We start from the raw sequence: 18,708 nt of genomic DNA, 5'->3' as shown, positions 1-18,708 counted from the left end.
CTACGAACTGCGACCTTCCTGACAGGGTCATTAACTGGACACTCATTTCCCACACCAAAACCGGCTGTAAAGTGATCAGGCCAGGGTTTTCAAGTAGTCTAGGGTCCAACCGAAGTGTTCGCGAGCCAGGGAGAGGCACTGCAGGCGATGTGGCTCTGGTAGAAAAGGCACTCGCATCTGCCGTCTACTGCCACAAAAGTGGTGAGAAATAATGCCTGAAATGTGGTGTTCTCAATACACAACCGCAAACAATTGTCACCCAGTGTCACGGCGCATCCTCATTCATAAAAATACCATCGTCGTTTGGGAACACGAAGTCCATGAATGACTGCAAATGGTCCCCAAGTAGCCAAACATAACCATTTTTAGTCGGTATAGTTGAACCAGAAGAGCCAGTTTGTTCCATGTAAACACGTACACACCATTGTGGAGCCACCACTTGCACAGTGTCTTGACAACAACTTCGGTCCATAGCTTCGTGGAGTCTGCGGCAGACTCAAACCCAGCCAACAACTCTCACCAACCGACGTCGGGACTCACCTGAGCAGGCCACGGTTTCCCAGTGGTGAAGAGTCCAACCGCTGTGATCACGTCTACATCTGCATTATTTTATGACTGACTATCTGTTTTCAGAATGTTTCCTTATATCCTTCAAGACTGCATATTACTAATTCACATCCCTTTATTTTTAACACTACGGCTCATATTATTACACTACTGGCCATTAAAACTGCCACACCACGAAGATGACATGCGACATTTAACCGACAGGAAGAAGATGCCGTGATATGCAAATGATAAGCTTTTCAGAGCATTCACACAAGGTGCGAGCCGGTGGCGACACCTACAACATGCTGATATGAGTAAAGTTTCCAACCTATTTCTCATACACAAACAGCAGTTGACCGGCGTTGCCTGGTGGAACGTTGTTGTGATGCCTCGTGTAAGGAGGAGAAATGCCTACCATCACGTTTCCGACTTTGATAAAGGTTGGATTGTAGCCTATCGCGATTGCGGTTTATCGTATCGCGACATTGCCGCTCGCGTTGGTCGAGATCCAATGACTGGTAGCAGAATATGGTATCTGTGGGTTCACGAGGGTAATACGGAACGCCGTCCTGGATCCCACGGCCTCGTATCACTAGCAGTCGAGATAACAGGCATCTTATCCGCATGGTTGTAATCGTGCAGCCACGTCTCGATCCCTGAGTCAACAGATGGGGACGTTTGCAAGACAACAACCATCTGCACGAACAGTTCGACGACGTTTGCAGCAGCATGGACTATCAGCTCGGAGACCGTGGCTGCGGTTACCCTTGACGCTGCATCACAGACAGGAGCGCCTGCGATGGTGTACTCAACGACAAACCTGTGTGCACGAATGGCAAAACGTCATTTTTTCGGGTGAATCCAGGTTCAGTTTACAGCATCATGATGGTCGCGTCCGTGTTTGGCGACATCGCTGTGAACGCATATTGGAAGCGTGTATTCATGATCGCCATACTGGCTCATCACCCGGTGTGATGGTATGGGGTGCTATTGGTTACACGTCTCGGTCATCTCTTGTTCGCATTGACCACACTTTGAACAGTGGACGTTACATTTCAGTTGTGTTACGACCCGTGGCTCTACCCTTCATTCGATCCCTGCGTAACCCTACATTTCAGCAGCATAATGCACGACCGCATGTTGCAGGTCCTGTACGGGCCTTTCTGCATACAGAAAATGTTCGACTGCTGCCCTGGCGAGCACATTCTCCAGATCTCTCACCCAAATTGCGTGAAAATATAATCACAAGTCAGTTCTAGTATAATATACACTCCTGGAAATTGAAATAAGAACACCGTGAATTCATTGTCCCAGGAAGGGGAAACTTTATTGACACATTCCTGGGGTCAGATACATCACATGATCACACTGACAGAACCACAGGCACATAGACACAGGCAACAGAGCATGCACAATGTCGGCACTAGTACAGTGTATATCCACCTTTCGCAGCAATGCAGGCTGCTATTCTCCCATGGAGACGATCGTAGAGATGCTGGATGTAGTCCTGTGGAACGGCTTGCCATGCCATTTCCACCTGGCGCCTCAGTTGGACCAGCGTTCGTGCTGGACGTGCAGACCGCGTGAGACGACGCTTCATCCAGTCCCAAACATGCTCAATGGGGGACAGATCCGGAGATCTTGCTGGCCAGGGTAGTTGACTTACACCTTCTAGAGCACGTTGGGTGGCACGGGATACATGCGGACGTGCATTGTCCTGTTGGAACAGCAAGTTCCCTTGCCGGTCTAGGAATGGTAGAACGATGGGTTCGATGACGGTTTGGATGTACCGTGCACTATTCAGTGTCCCCTCGACGATCACCAGTGGTGTACGGCCAGTGTAGGAGATCGCTCCCCACACGATGATGCCGGGTGTTGGCCCTGTGTGCCTCGGTCGTATGCAGTCCTGATTGTGGCGCTCACCTGCACGGCGCCAAACACGCATACGACCATCATTGGCACCAAGGCAGAAGCGACTCTCATCGCTGAAGACGACACGTCTCCATTCGTCCCTCCATTCACGCCTGTCGCGACACCACTGGAGGCGGGCTGCACGATGTTGGGGCGTGAGCGGAAGACGGCCTAACGGTGTGCGGGACCGTAGCCCAGCTTCATGGAGACGGTTGCGAATGGTCCTCGCCGATACCCCAGGAGCAACAGTGTCCCTAATTTGCTGGGAAGTGGCGGTGCGGTCCCCTACGGCACTGCGTAGGATCCTACGGTCTTGGCGTGCATCCGTGCGTCGCTGCGGTCCGGTCCCAGGTCGACGGGCACGTGCACCTTCCGCCGACCACTGGCGACAACATCGATGTTCTGTGGAGACCTCACGCCCCACGTGTTGAGCAATTCGGCGGTACGTCCACCCGGCATCCCGCATGCCCACTATACGCCCTCGCTCAAAGTCCGTCAACTGCACATACGGTTCACGTCCACGCTGTCGCGGCATGCTACCAGTGTTAAAGACTGCGATGGAGCTCCGTATGCCACGGCAAACTGGCTGACACTGACGGCGGCGGTGCACAAATGCTGCGCAGCTAGCGCCATTCGACGGCCGACACCGCGGTTCCTGGTGTGTCCGCTGTGCCGTGCGTGTGATCATTGCTTGTACAGCCCTGTCGCAGTGTCCGGAGCAAGTATGGTGGGTCTGACACACCGGTGTCAATGTGTTCTTTTTTCCATTTCCAGGAGTGTATTTGTCCAATGAATACCCGTTTACCATCTGCATTTGTTCTTGGTGTAGCAATTGTAATGGCCAGTACTGTATGTAATCATTTTTTTAAATAATTTTTTCATAATTTGGGGCCACAGTCATAATATATTTCTTTAAAGTCAATAACGCCATTAGACTGTTTTTTATTCGCAGTGTTACATTTACACGATCATGACTGCTGCTTCAAAGTGCCATTATCAGGTGTGTTAAGTGTTATACATTGCGTAAGATGGCATACTGTCGTGTTTAAAATACACTATTTGAATTTTCTAAGGGTCAATATTTCTGGTAAAAGCCCACTGCCTTCTTTTATCACTGAGTATACCGTCTTGGCTGAATTCAGTGGCTAAGATGGCATACTCAGTGATAAAAGAAAGCAGTAGACTTTTTACCAGAAATATTGACCCTTAGACAATGTCACCTATGGTGGAGAAACATGGATAATGACAGAAAGGGACTGGAGCAGACTGCAAGCAGGGGAAATGATATTTCTCTGAGCAGTTAAGGTTCTGAGCACTATGGGACTTAACTGCTGAGGTTATCAGTCCCCTAGAACTTAGAACTACTTAAAGATAACTAACCTAAGGACATTACACACATCCATGCCCGAGGCAGGATTCGAACCTGCGACCGTAGCGGTCGCGCGGTCCCAGACTGTAGCGCCTAGAACTGTTCGTCCACTCCGGCCGGCCGGAGTTAAGGGAAAAACAAGAATGGACAGAGTAAGGAAGTAGAGATCAGAAAGGACCTTAAACAAGAAAGTATGAGAGAAGAAATTAAAAAAAGAGATTAAGATGGTATGGGCATGTTAAGAGGATGCGTGGGCAGGACTCCCCAGAATTATGGAAGAACTAAAGATGGATGGGAAAAGACCTAGAGGGCGCCCAAGAACACGGTGGAAAATGGGAGTGAGAATATCTGTGGAAAGGAGAGGTGTGACCTGGCAGCAAGTGAATTGGTGGGAGGACCGAGCCAAATGGAGAGGACTCGTCAGCACCCAGACCCGGCGGTAGCTGGAGCGGAATTCGGATATAGATAGATAGATAGATAGATAGATAGTCAGACAGACAGACAGACAATGTGTCTAATAGTGTATTTTAAATACGACAGTATGCCATCTTAGGCACTGTATAAGACTTAATACACTTGATAATGACACTTTAAAGCCGAAATCATGATCCTCTAAATGTAACACTGCAAATAAAAAACAGTCTAATAGCGGTACTGACTTTAAAGAGCTGTGTGTGTGCATTCGCTGTCCCACGACTTTTGTCACCTCGGAGCACTGCCCTCTTCACGTCAGCTGCGTGTTTTCCGTCTCGGGGCGGGCAGTGGCTGTAATCTAAAGGCCAGTCAGTGTAGGGTGGATAGCTGCGTCACCCGAGCCTTTGAGCTGAAGACCTCAACGCCGTCGAGAACGTACCGGTGCTACGCTCTCCGCAGTACTGTTGCTCGATGAACACAGGAGCCCGTTGTGGTTGAGGTTGAGGGTGAGGTTGAGGTTGGGGCAGCGGCGGCCGGCGCTGTCGGCAACATCCTCCACGCGCGCACCGGGCCGTCGCAGATTGAGGTCCCCCGCCGCCCCCGCCTCCCACGCGGCGCTGCAGACCGTGACGGCATCGCCGCTGGCGTTTCTCGCCCGCGTCCGAGGCTCGCGGGAGCACCACGAGAGCACGCAGCTAGCCGCACTACAGGGACTCGTAGAGTAAATGTCTCTGGAGTGAGCACTGCGGTCTGCGCATGTTGTCGACATCAAACCAGGATTGTCACGTGTTTTCGGGACTTCGCTGTGCGTCTGTTCTTTCCGCAGAGTTTGAAGTTTATAATATCAAGAGTTTTTATTGTGTTTTCACCGTTTGTCGATAGTGTAATAGCGATGGTGAATTACTGTTGTTGCTACGGATGCAAAGAAAAATATGTGGAAGGAAGACTTTTCATGGCTACTACGTTTAAAAAGAAAGAAAAATTTGGAGTAGGTAATAAAGACTACGGAGAAGAAATAAAAACGTTGAGGTTCGCCGATGACATTGTAATTCTGTCAGAGACAGCAAAGGACTTGGAAGAGCAGTTGTACGGAATGGACAGTGTCTTGAAAGGAGGGTTTATGATGAACATCAACAAAAGCAAAACGAGGATAATGGAATGTAGTCGAATTAAGTCGGGTGATGCTGCGGGAATTAGATTAGGAAATGAGACACTTAAAGTAGTAAAGGAGTTTTGATATTTGGGGAGCAAAATAACTGATGATGGTCGAAGTAGAGAGGATATAAAATGTAGACTGGCAATGGCAAGGAAAGCGTTTCTGAAGAAGAGAAATTTGTTAACATCGAGTTTAGATTTAAGTGTCAGGAAGTCGTTTCGAAAGTATTTGTGTAGAGTGTAGCCATGTATGGGAGTGAAACATGGACGATAAATAGTTTGGACAAGAAGAGATTTCGAAGTGTGGTGCCATAGAAGAATGCTGAAGATTAGATGGGTGGATCACATAACTAATGAGGAGGTACTGAATAGAATTGGGGAGAAGAGGAGTTTGTGGCACAACTTACAAAAAGAAGGTACCGGTTAGTAGGACATGTTCTGAGGCATGAAGGGATCACAAATTTAGCATTGGAGGGCAGTGTGGACGGTAAAAATCGTAGAGGGAGACCAAGAGATGAATACATTAAGCAGATTCAGAAGGATGTGTGTTGCAGTAAGTACTGGGAGATGAAGAAGCTTGCACAGGATAGGGTAGCATGGAGAGCTGCATCAAACCAGTCTCAGGACTGAGGACCACAACAACAACAAACGTATTGGCTCTTACGTTCTTCTGTCTCGAGTCAGTGCACCTTTATTTTCGGATCAGCAAAACGTATGGTTCAAATGGCTCTGAGCACTATGGGACTTAAAATCTATCGTCATCAGTCCCCTAGAACTTAGAACTACTTAAACCTAACTAGCCTAAGGACATCACACAACACCCAGTCATCACGAGGCAGAGAAAATCCCTGACCCCGCCGGGAATCTAACCCGGGAACCCGGGTGCGGAAACCGGGAACGCTACCGCACGACCACGAGCTGCGCACGAAACGTATGGGCACATACGTTCTTCTGACTGCTTACTTCACGAAACAAATTTGGAAATACGTTTTTATTCAGCAGATACCATTATCTGCTAGTTTTGCTGCGTTTGTGCACTATTTTATTGTGTGCTGAAAGAGTATTATATGTTGTCTAGTAGATAATGACGAAGCCTGCGACGCCAAGTAGAAACTTCGCATCACGCCTCCCTGCTGAATCATTCTTCTGTTCATTAGCTTTAGAAACACTTTACGTGCGAGATTTCAAGCCGTTGTATTTCCTTTGCCCGAAACAATAAGCGGAGAAACTCTAAACAGTGAGTGCCCTTTGTAAACATTGTCAACGCAGTCATGTTGCTGTCATCGTCACGTCAAATTTTGTTTAGTTTCGTGTGGTATTTACTGTGAAGAGGTTTTTGCTAGTGTGCGCTCTCTGTTAGATAAAAAGTGACTTCACGAGGATGGAGAATAGTTGAGCTCGTGATGCAAAATTAATAATATGTTGGTAAAGCCACGTAGCGCCTTGTATGAAAGTCACTAACTGTGCTGTGTGCAGTCTGTGGCTGGTTGGCATTGTTGTAATATTCGCCATTGTAGTGTTGGGCAGTCGGATGTGAACAGCGCGTAGCGTTGCGGAGTTGGAGGTGAAATGAAATGTCGTGTGGCTAGGGCCTCCCGTCGGGTAGACCGTTCGCCTGGTGCAGGTCTTTCGATCTGACGCCACTTCGGCGACCTGCGCGTCGATGGGGATGAAATGATGATGATTAGGACAACACAACACCCAGTCCCTGAGCGGAGAAAATCTCCGACCCAGCCGGGAATCGAACCCGGGACCTTAGGATTGACAGTCTGTCACGCTGAACACTCAGCTACCGGGGCCGGACGGAGTTGGAGGTGAGCCGCCAGCAGTGGTGGATGTGGAGAGAGAGATGGCAGTCTTGAGAACGGACGATCTGGACGTGTGTCCGCCAGAAAAAGGAAATTTGTAAAGATGCATGTCATCAATTGATCATATACACTCCTGGAAATGGAAAAAGAACACATTGACACCCGTGTGTCAGACCCACCATACTTGCTCCGGACACTGCGAGAGGGCTGTACAAGCAATGATCACACGCACGGCACAGCGGACACACCAGGAACCGCGGTGTTGGCCGTCGAATGGCGCTAGCTGCGCAGCATTTGTGCACCGCCGCCGTCAGTGTTAGCCAGTTTGCCGTGGCATACGGAGCTCCATCGCAGTCTTTAACACTGGTAGCATGCCGCGACAGCGTGGACGTGAACCGTATGTGCAGTTGACGGACTTTGAGCGAGGGCGTATAGTGGGCATGCGGGATGCCGGGTGGACGTACCGCCGAATTGCTCAACACGTGGGGCGTGAGGTCTCCACAGTACATCGATGTTGTCGCCAGTGGTCGGCGGAAGGTGCACGTGCCCGTCGACCTGGGACCGGACCGCAGCGACGCACGGATGCACGCCAAGACCGTAGGATCCTACGCAGTGCCGTAGGGGACCGCACCGCCACTTCCCAGCAAATTAGGGACACTGTTGCTCCTGGGGTATCGGCGAGGACCATTCGCAACCGTCTCCATGAAGCTGGGCTACGGTCCCGCACACCGTTAGGCCGTCTTCCGCTCACGCCCCAACATCGTGCAGCCCGCCTCCAGTGGTGTCGCGACAGGCGTGAATGGAGGGACGAATTGAGACGTGTCGTCTTCAGCGATGAGAGTCGCTTCTGCCTTGGTGCCAATGATGGTCGTATGCGTGTTTGGCGCCGTGCAGGTGAGCGCCACAATCAGGACTGCATACGACCGAGGCACACAGGGCCAACACCCGGCATCATCGTGTGGGGAGCGATCTCCTACACTGGCCGTACACCACTGGTGATCGTCGAGGGGACACTGAATAGTGCACGGTACATCCAAACCGTCATCGAACCCATCGTTCTACCATTCCTAGACCGGCAAGGGAACTTGCTGTTCCAACAGGACAATGCACGTCCGCATGTATCCCGTGCCACCCAACGTGCTCTAGAAGGTGTAAGTCAACTACCCTGGCCAGCAAGATCTCCGGATCTGTCCCCCATTGAGCATGTTTGGGACTGGATGAAGCGTCGTCTCACGCAGTCTGCACGTCCAGCACGAACGCTGGTCCAACTGAGGCGCCAGGTGGAAATGGCATGGCAAGCCGTTCCACAGGACTACATCCAGCATCTCTACGATCGTCTCCATGGGAGAATAGCAGCCTGCATTGCTGCGAAAGGTGGATATACACTGTACTAGTGCCGACATTGTGCATGCTCTGTTGCCTGTGTCTATGTGCCTGTGGTTCTGTCAGTGTGATCATGTGATGTATCTGACCCCGGGAATGTGTCAATAAAGTTTCCCCTTCCTGGGACAATGAATTCACGGTGTTCTTATTTCAATTGCCAGGAGTGTATATTGATTTTGAATATTGTTGTTGTTGTGGTCTTCAGTCCAGAGACTGGTCTGATGCAGCTCTCCATGCTACTCTGTCCTGTGCAAGCTTATCCATCTCCCAGTACCTACTCCAACCTACATCCTTCTGAATCTGTTTACTGTATTCATCTCTTGGTCTCCCTTTACGACTTTTACCCTCCACGCTGCCCCCCGATACTAAACTGGTAATCCCTTGATGCCTCAAAACATGTGCTACCAACCGATACCTTCTTCTAGTCAAGTTGTGCCACAAACTCCTCCCCAATTGTATTCAATGCCTCCTCATTAGTTATGTGATCTGCCCATCTAATCTTCAGCATTCTTCTGTAGCACCACATTTCGAAAGCTTTTCCAAACTATTTATCGTCCATGTTTCACTTCCATACATGGGTACACTCCATACAAATGCCTTCAGATCGACTTCCTGGCACTTAAATCTATACTCGATGTTAACAAATTTTCTCTTCTTCATAAACGCTTTCCTTGCCATTGCCACTCTACATTTTATGTCCTCTCTACTACGACCATTACCAGCGAGTTTGCTCCCAAAACAGCAAATCTCCATTACTACTTTAAATGTCTGATTCCCTAATCTAATACCCTCAGCATCACCCGAGTTAACTCGACTACATTCCATTATCGTCCTTTTTCTTTTGTTGGTGTTCATCTTATACCCTCCTTTCAAGACACTGTCCGTTCCGTTCAACGCTTTTGAACATTATTAAGGTAAATACATTGTTTGTTTTCTATCAAAATCTTTCATTTGCTAACTATGCCTATCAGTAGTTAGTGCCTTCAGTAGTTTGAACCTTTTATTTAGCTGTCAGTAGTGGCGCTCGCTGTATTGCAGTAGTTCGAGTAACGAAGATTTTTGTGAGGTAAGTGATTCATGAAAGGTATAGCTTATTGTTAGTCAGGGCTATTCTTTTGTAGGGAATATTGAAGGTCAGATTGCGTTGCGCTAAAAATATTCTGTCTCAGTTAAGTGTTGATCAGAATAAGTAAAGAGAAAAATGTGTGAGTACGTTGTTTTGTTCAGCTGTTTGAAAATCAAATAACGTAGAAGTTTACCAGCACAGTCATTCATAATTTTTCTGAGGAGTCGTTTCATAGAACTATGAAGGGTAGAGGCCCACAAGACGGTCAAAAGGAAGGAAAAACAATTTATTTACTTATTACGTGGTTTCTGAAGCACAGTATTAACTACATTGACGTTCCAAACGTCATGGGGCAGCGAAATGCACACAGGCTATGCACGTGGCTGTAGTATAAAAGGGCAGATCATTGGCGGAGGTGTTACTTGTCTTCAGGCGATTCATGTGGAAAGCTTTCCCTCGTTATTACGGCCACTCGATGGGAGCTAACAGACTCTGAACGCGAAGTCGTAGTTGAAGCTAGATGCTTGGGACATTTCGCTTTGGAAATTGTTAAGGAAGTCAATATTGCTTCGTGCACAGTGTCAAGAGTGTGCCGAGAACAGCAAATTCCAGGCATTACCTCTCACAACGGACTACGCAGTGGCCGACGGTCTTCACTTGACGACCGACAGCAGCGCCGTTTGCGTTGAGTTGTCAGTGCTAGCAGACAAGCAACACTGCGTGAAATAACTGCAGAGCCGGCCGTCGTGGCCGAGCGGTTCTAGGCGCTTCAGTCTCGAACCGTGCTGCTGCTACGGTCGCAGGTTCGAATCCTGCCTCGGGCATGGCTATATGTGTGATGTCCTTAGGTTAGGTTTATGATGGTCCAAATAGCTCTGAGCACTATGGGACATGTGAGGTCATCAGTCCTCTAGAACTTAGAACTACTTAAACCTAACTAACCCAAGGACACCACACTCATCCATGCCCGAGGCAGGATTCGAACCGGCGACTGTAGTGGTCGCGCGGTTCCAGACTGTAGCGCCTAGAACCGCTCGGCCACCACGGCCGGACGGATACTGATGACGTCAGATGTTAATTCCCATAGTGCTTAGAGCCGTAACTGCGGAAATCAATGTCGGATGTACGACGAAAGACAGTCCTGTGAGACTTGGCGTTAATGGGCTATGGCAGCAGACGACTGATGTTAGAGTCTTTCCTAACATCGCGACATCGCCTGCAGCGCCTCTCCTGGGCTCGGGACCATGTCGGTTGGACCCGACTGGAAAACCGTCGTCTGGTCAGATGAGTCCCGATTTGATTTGGTAAGAGCTGATGGTAGATGGTGACGCAGACCTCCACGAAGCCATGGAGCCAGACCACTGAGGAAGCTGGTGGTAGCTTCATAATGGTGCTGGTGTGTTTACATGGAATGAAGTGGTCCTCTGGTCCATCTGAACCTATAATTAAACAGTTTTTGATGTTCAGCAGTCTTGCAATAATATTTAAATGAACGCACCACAATTTTACTTACGACTCAGGTTTCAGTCTTTTATGCGATTCAGTTGAAAATAGCAGAAATGGCCGAAACCTCGGTCGTAGTTAATTAAACAACAATACAGTCAAATCTGGAAATTTGTGGCAAGTTCAAATGGCTCTGAGCACTATGGGACTCAACTGCTGTGGTCATAAGTCCCCTAGAACTTAGAACTACTTAAACCTAACTAACCTAAGGACATCACACACATCCATGCCCGAGGCAGGATTCGAACCTGCGACCGTAGCAGTCACGCGGTTCCAGACTGAAGCGCCTAGAACCGCTCGGCCACAACGACCGGCCTGTGGTAAGTATTATGGGACCAAACTGCTGAGGTCATCGGCCTCTAAGCTTACACACTACTTGATCTAACTAACTTACACGAAGGACAACAGACACAGCCGACCGCTGTAGTCGAGCGGTTCTAGGCTCTTCAGACCGGAACCACGCGGCTGTTACGGTCGCAGGCTCGAATCCTGCCTCGGGCATGGCTCTGTGTGATCTCCTTTGGTTTGTTTAAGTAGTTCTTAGTCTGAGGGACAAGTGACCTGAGCTGTTAAGTCCCATAGTGGTTAGAGCCAATTGAACAACACACACACCCATGTCCGAGGGAGGACTCGAACCTTCGTCGGAAGGAGCCGCGCGTACCGTGACATGATGCCTTAGACCGCGCGGCAATACAGTCAAATATCGCTGTTTTCATTTGGAGGTGTAATTGACCAGAAATGGTTATCTTCGGCTACTTGCAAACCATTCGCAGCCATTCCTGGAGTTCATGTTCGCAAACAACGATGTCATGTCACCGGGCCACAATTCTTCGTGACTGGTTGGAAGAACGTTCTGGACAGTTCGACCGAATGATTTGGCCACGAAGATCGCCTAACAGGAATCCCATCGAAAGTTTATGGGACGTAATCGAGACGTGAATACGTGCACAAATTGTGCACCGGCAAATCTGTCGCAACTATCGACGGTTGTAGAGGCAGAATATCTGAATAATTCCAACGCCTTGTTAAATCCATGCCACGTCCAGTTGGTGAAATACGCCGGGCAAAAGGAGGTCCAACGCGATATCAGAAGGTACCCTATGAATCTTGTCATCTCAGTGAATAATACAGACAATAACACATCTAATTTACTAAAAGACAACAAAAATTTCAATGTGATCAATTTCGACGTTCAATGCTATCAAGAAATCGTCGAAAGTCCCACGATAGTCCACTTTGGAACGTTCTATAGCAGCGAGGCGAACGGGTTCCGTGGCTGCTTCATAATAGCATTTTGGAGATAGACCCTTACTGTATCCAAGTACTACTCCCCAATAATCGTGTTTGTTTGTGTGGGTGTGTGTGTATGTGATGGCGCACGTGCGGTTGGGAAAAAGAGGAGGTCCTGGTGTTTAGGAAGTATCCCCACTTCAGTGGGAAGCGATTCTGGGAAACAGCATGAAAAACAGCGGGGAACGTGTAAAAGGGCATAAAAAAGTAGAAAAGGAAAAAGTGAAGGATGGAGGGACCATTGTGGTGTGTGGCAGTGACAAATTCTCTCTTTTTTTGCAGACGTTGGATGGTTTCACACGCCATTCAAAAACATAACAGCCAGCACTCGGTAATCCCCGTGGCCTTCTCAGGGCCTGGAGGTCGAGCTGTCAGTCTGCCTCATCATCGTGGCGTGGAATTCGACTAGTCGTCGTTTTTAGTTTCACGTCGACAATGGTGGCTGTAGAGTGACGCTAAGTAGGGATGGGACAACGTAGGACAAATAACGATAAATATAAATATCGATCGTCAAATGTCGTCGCATTAAGTTTCTACAGTATATCGACGATTAATACGCTATTGGCCATTAAAATTGCTACACCACGAAGATGTGCTACAGACGCGAAATTTAACCGACAGGAAGAATATGCTGTGATGTGCAAATGATAAGCTTTTCAGAGCATTCACACAAGGTTGGCGCAGGTGGCGACACCTACAACGTGCTGACATGAGGAAAGTTTCCAACCGATTTCTCATACACAAACAGCAGTTGACCGGCGTTGCCTGGTGAAACGTTGTTGTGATGCCTCGTATAAGGAGGAGAAATGCGTACCATCACGTTTCCGACTTTGATAAAGGTCGGATTGTAGCCTATCGCGATTGCGGTTTATCGTATCGCGACATTGCTGCTCGCGTTGGTCGAGATCCGATGACTGTTAGCAGAATATGGTATCGGTGGGTTCCGGAGGGTAATACGGAACGCCGTGCTGGATCCCAACGGCCTCGTATCACTAGCAGTCGAGATGACAGGCATCTTGTCCGAATGGCTGTATCGGATCGTGCAGCCACGTCTCGATACCTGAGTCAACAGATGGGGACGTTTGCAAGACAACAACCATCTGCACGAACAGTTCGACGACGTTTGCAGCAGCATGGACTATCAACTCGGAGACCGTGGCTGCGGTTACCCTTGACGCTGCACCACGGACAGGAGCGCCTGCGATGGTGTACTCAACGACGAACCTGCGTGTACGAATGGCAAAACCGATGAGTCCAGGTTCTGTTTACAGCATCATGATGGTCGCATACGGGTCTGGCGACATCGCGGTGAACGCAATTTGGAAGCGTGTATTCCTCATAGCCACACTGGAGTATGACCCGGCGTCATGGTATGGGGTGCCATTCGTTACACGTCTCGGTTACCTTGCTCGCATTGACGGCACTTTGAACAGTGGACGTTACATTTCAGAGGTGTTACGACCTGTGCCTCTACCCTTCATTCGATCCCTGTGAAACCCTACATTTGAGCAGGATAAGTCACGACCGCATGTTGTAGGTCCTGTACGGGCCTTTCTGCATACAGAAAATGTTCGACTGCTGCCCTGGCCAGCACATTCTCCAGATCTATCACCAATTGAAAACGTCTGGTCAATGGTCGCCGAGCAACTGGCTCGTCACAATACGCCAGTCACTACTCTTGACGAACTGTGGTATCGTGTTGAAGCTGCATGGGCAACTGTACCTGTACACGCCATCCAGGCTCTGTTTGAGTCAATGCCCAGGCGTATCAAGGCTGTTATTACGGCCAGAGGTGGTTGTTATGGATACTGATTTCTCAGGATCTAAGCACCCATATTGCGTAATAATGCAGTCACATGTCAGTTCTAGTATAATACACTCCTGGAAATTGAAATAAGAACACCGTGAATTCATTGTCCAAGGAAGGGGAAACTTTATTGACACATTCCTGGGGTCAGATACATCACATGATCACACCGACAGAACCACAGGCACATAGACACAGGCAACAGAGCATGCACAATGTCGGCACTAGTACAGTGTATATCCACCTTTCGCAGCAATGCAGGCTGCTATTCTCCCATGGAGACGATCGTAGAGATGCTGGATGTAGTCCTGTGGAACGGCTTGCCATGCCATTTCCACCTGGCGCCTCAGTTGGACCAGCGTTCGTGCTGGACGTGCAGACCGCGTGAGACGACGCTTCATCCAGTCCCAAACATGCTCAATGGGGGACAGATCCGGAGATCTTGCTGGCCAGGGTAGTTGACTTACACCTTCTAGAGCACGTTGGGTGGCACGGGATACATGCGGACGTGCATTGTCCTGTTGGAACAGCAAGTTCCCTTGCCGGTCTAGGAATGGTAGAACGATGGGTTCGATGACGGTTTGGATGTACCGTGCACTATTCAGTGTCCCCTCGACGATCACCAGTGGTGTACGGCTAGTGTAGCAGATGGCTCCCCACACCATGATGCCGGGTGTTGGCCCTGTGTGCCTCGGTCGTATGCAGTCCTGATTGTGGCGCTCACCTGCACGGCGCCAAACACGCATACGACCATCATTGGCACCAAGGCAGAAGCGACTCTCATCGCTGAAGACGACACGTCTCCATTCGTCCCTCCATTCACGCCTGTCGCGACACCACTGGAGGCGGGCTGCACGATGTTGGGGCGTGAGCGGAAGACGGCCTAACGGTGTGCGGGACCGTAGCCCAGCTTCATGGAGACGGTTGCGAATGGTCCTCGCCGATACCCCAGGAGCAACAGTGTCCCTAATTTGCTGGGAATTGGCGGTGCGGTCCCCTACGGCACTGCGTAGGATCCTACGGTCTTGGCGTGCAGCCGTGCGTCGCTGCGGTCCGGTCCCAGGTGGACGGGCACGTGCACCTTCCGCCGACCACTGGCGACAACATCGATGTACTGTGGAGACCTCACGCCCCACGTGTTGAGCAATTCGGCGGTACGTCCACCCGGCCTCCCGCATTCCCACTATACGCCCTCGCTCAAAGTCCGTCAACTGCACATACGGTTCACGTCCACGCTGTCGCGGCATGCTACCAGTGTTAAAGACTGCGATGGAGCTCCGTATGCCACGGCAAACTGGCTGACACTGACGGCGGCGGTGCACAAATGCTGCGCAGCTAGCTCCATTCGACGGCCAACACCGCGGTTCCTGGTGTGTCCGCTGTGCCGTGCGTGTGATCATTGCTTGTACAGCCCTCTCGCAGTGTCCGGAGCAAGTATGGTTGGTCTGACACACCGGTGTCAATGTGTTCTTTTTTCCATTTCCAGGAGTGTATATTTGTCCAATGAATACCCGTTTATCATCTGCATTTCTTTTTGTGTAGCAATTTTAATGGCCAGTAGTGTAGAATGAAATATAACGGATATTTCGATACTTCTGGCGGAAAAATTTAATTTCAAAATTCAGGTTGATTATAACTGCACATGTTATTTAAAACTGTGAGTAATGGGTTTAATGAATTAATAAAAAATTTAGGGAGCCGAATTTAATCATACATTATTTTACGTATAAAGAGGCAAACCTCATGGAATAATTTTATGAAGTTATACTACAGCACGTAAAAAAATAGACAGAATAAAAATCGCTCAAATTAGAGATAATATGAACGAAAAATTAATCAATTCCAAAAATTATTTCCTAATAACTTAGAAAAATTAATTTGTTGTCATGTTCTGATTTTAATCCACATCTTCGAAAATAAATGACTCCACTAGCTTTTGGAAAGAGTCTTTTTGCTGAAACTGAAGCCTCTACAACAGGTAAATAATTCTTAGCTAACTGATACACATTGGAACAAGGATGTATTTTCCTCCAGATTGTCAATAAGTTACCTCCTCACCGTTTGTGGATTGGTATTGTTAAATATACCGGTAACCAGAATGGAAGGCGCTTCTGTTATTGTAAGAAAATAGAAAATAAGCGGCTATGTCCTGTGCAAAGTTAGGGATGTAAAACAGGGGAACCAGCTTCAAAGCCATTTAAATAAAAACTTGTTAATATCGATAACCATGTCATGTCATATAATGCACAGTGTCAAGTAAAGTAAATGGTTCAAATGGCTCTGAGCACTATGGGACTTAACATCTGTGGTCATCAGTCCCCTAGAACTTGGAACTACTTACACCTAACTAACCTAAGGACATCACACACATCCATGCCCGAGGCAGGATTCGAAGCTGCGACCGTAGCAGTCTCGCGGTTCCGGACTGAGCGCCTAGAACCGCTAGACCACCGCGGCCGGCAAGTAAAGTAAAATGGCACACGGTATCATGTCGTATAACACGACACAAGCCATCCTGTCATCCAGTATGTCATTTTTCACGTCATGCAACAAGCCACATTGCGTCATTAAAGTTTGCTATGCGTAAATTCCTGTCTGCGATACTTCCTATCATAGATGCATGACTACTCTCGGAGTCATCCTATTGTGGATCCGTCCCTCCCTCTAGAAGAACACAAATTAGTGTCCACAGCCATCACCATACATGTAACAGGGGGTGGGTGTGGTGGAGAAATGGTTGCCACCTAGAAATCAAAACGTTGTTTTAGCGGTCTCCCAGGAACAAATCCCCTCTCCACAAACTTTATACGCACAGAAAAACTCTAGCTATTACATGTATGCTCTTCAGCCACTCGATATTATGTATCGCTTTCAATGGCTGGTGAATCTTCTGGATTTTCGGCACAGCATCATGGACTGTAGTCTATTAATTGTAAGATGCAGGTGCGCTGACAACTTGCATCTGTGAGAGCTTCCTGGGACCTGGGGAAGTAATTTTAACTTGTCCAAAAGCGCGAATATGTCAAAATTTTTGAATTAAATGTCTTGGAAGCTGCCGGATAAGTCGAAAAGCTAGCTCCCTTCTTTCACATACTTAATTCTGTCCAGGACGTATTCGGCTTTTGTTATGGTATGATAGGCAACGGCCTTGCCGCAGTGGATACACCGGTTCCCGTGAGATCACCGAAGTTAAGCGCTGTCGGATGTGTCCGGCACTTGGATGGGTGACCATCCAGGCCGCCATTCGCTGTTGCCAGTTTTCGGGGTGCACTCAGCCTCGTGATGCCAATTGAGGAGCTACTCGACCGAATAGCAGTGGCTTCGGTAAAGAATACCATCATAACGACTGGGAGAGCGGTGTGCTGACCGCACACCCCTCCTATCCGCATCCTCCATTGAGGATGACACGGCGGTCGGATGGTCCCTATGGGCCACTCGTGGCCTCAAGACGGATTGGCTTTTTTATGCTATAATAGGAGCACTTATCGCTTCGGTTCCTAACTTTTACTGTACCACAGTTTTGACATTAGACTGCTGTAGCCTGGCAGCCCATGTGAATTTTTGTTGACTCGAGCGACGGCAGACCCAGTACAGGTTTTGGTATTGTCTTTCGAAGCCTGTTGCGTGTATCGTGCCAACGGATAAAGGTATCAAAAAACAACAGAACGACCATTAATAACATGTACTTGTCTACCTTCTTACAACATTTGAACCGATTCGCGCAATTTTGAAACGTAGAACTGATGGCGGAATGCGAAGTCACAGAAAAGCGGTTTTTTTACGTAAAATACTATTGAATCTAGGTTTTTGACAGCGAGTTTCCAGTTTTATTGTAACAATGCATTTTTTACTTGTATGATCCAGTTCATTCTTCTCCGCACATTCATTTCATTTAAAAACGAATTTTACATGCTACTTTTAGCTCGAATTTAAACCATCTTATCTTGACAACGGATAAAGATTATTGGATAAGAACAGAAATTCGTTGTCTCTGTAACGAATTATCTACCTTTTACAATGAAGGGCTACATTTTGAATATAACTGCCAAACTAAAAAAATGTGTGATAAAGCCTGCCGCACAGGCAAAATTGAAGATTGGATCAGAGATACATCCTTCATCTGAAATATCTTGTTGGAAACTGCTAAGAATGCCACTTTAAATAATTGTTGCTGTTTCTAATGAATTTAACAGAAGAAAGGGAATGCCACGAGTTTGACAATTAAGTAAACACAAGACACAAAAGTGCATCAAAAAATTGTTGTAGATGCACCCAGAATACACCCTCAGCCCGAAATATGTTTCTTGCTGATAGTAACACTTCTGAGCAAAAATGGCTCCCTTATTGTACTTTCCATCTTCTTTAAATGTGTTATTACATTAACTTATTTTGGCCTTGTCCCAAAGAAATGTAACACAATCAATGTACCTTCATGTATGGTTCAAATGGCTCT

General features: G+C 48.1%; 1 protein-coding gene and 1 pseudogene across 1 annotated transcript in view; both read left to right on the top strand.

Annotated features, from left to right (window-relative positions):
- LOC126215237 (solute carrier family 46 member 3-like) overlaps positions 1-18,708 on the top strand; it is a 366,563-nt gene that overhangs the window by 10,871 nt on the left and 336,984 nt on the right. The gene's annotated exons all lie outside the window — the stretch shown is intronic.
- LOC126215555 (5S ribosomal RNA) lies at positions 17,394-17,511 on the top strand (annotated as a pseudogene).

The sequence above is a fragment of the Schistocerca nitens genome, chromosome 12 (assembly GCF_023898315.1).
Source record: "Schistocerca nitens isolate TAMUIC-IGC-003100 chromosome 12, iqSchNite1.1, whole genome shotgun sequence".
NCBI classification, from domain to species: Eukaryota; Metazoa; Arthropoda; class Insecta; order Orthoptera; family Acrididae; genus Schistocerca; species Schistocerca nitens.
This window is presented reverse-complemented; position numbering and strand designations above follow the sequence as displayed.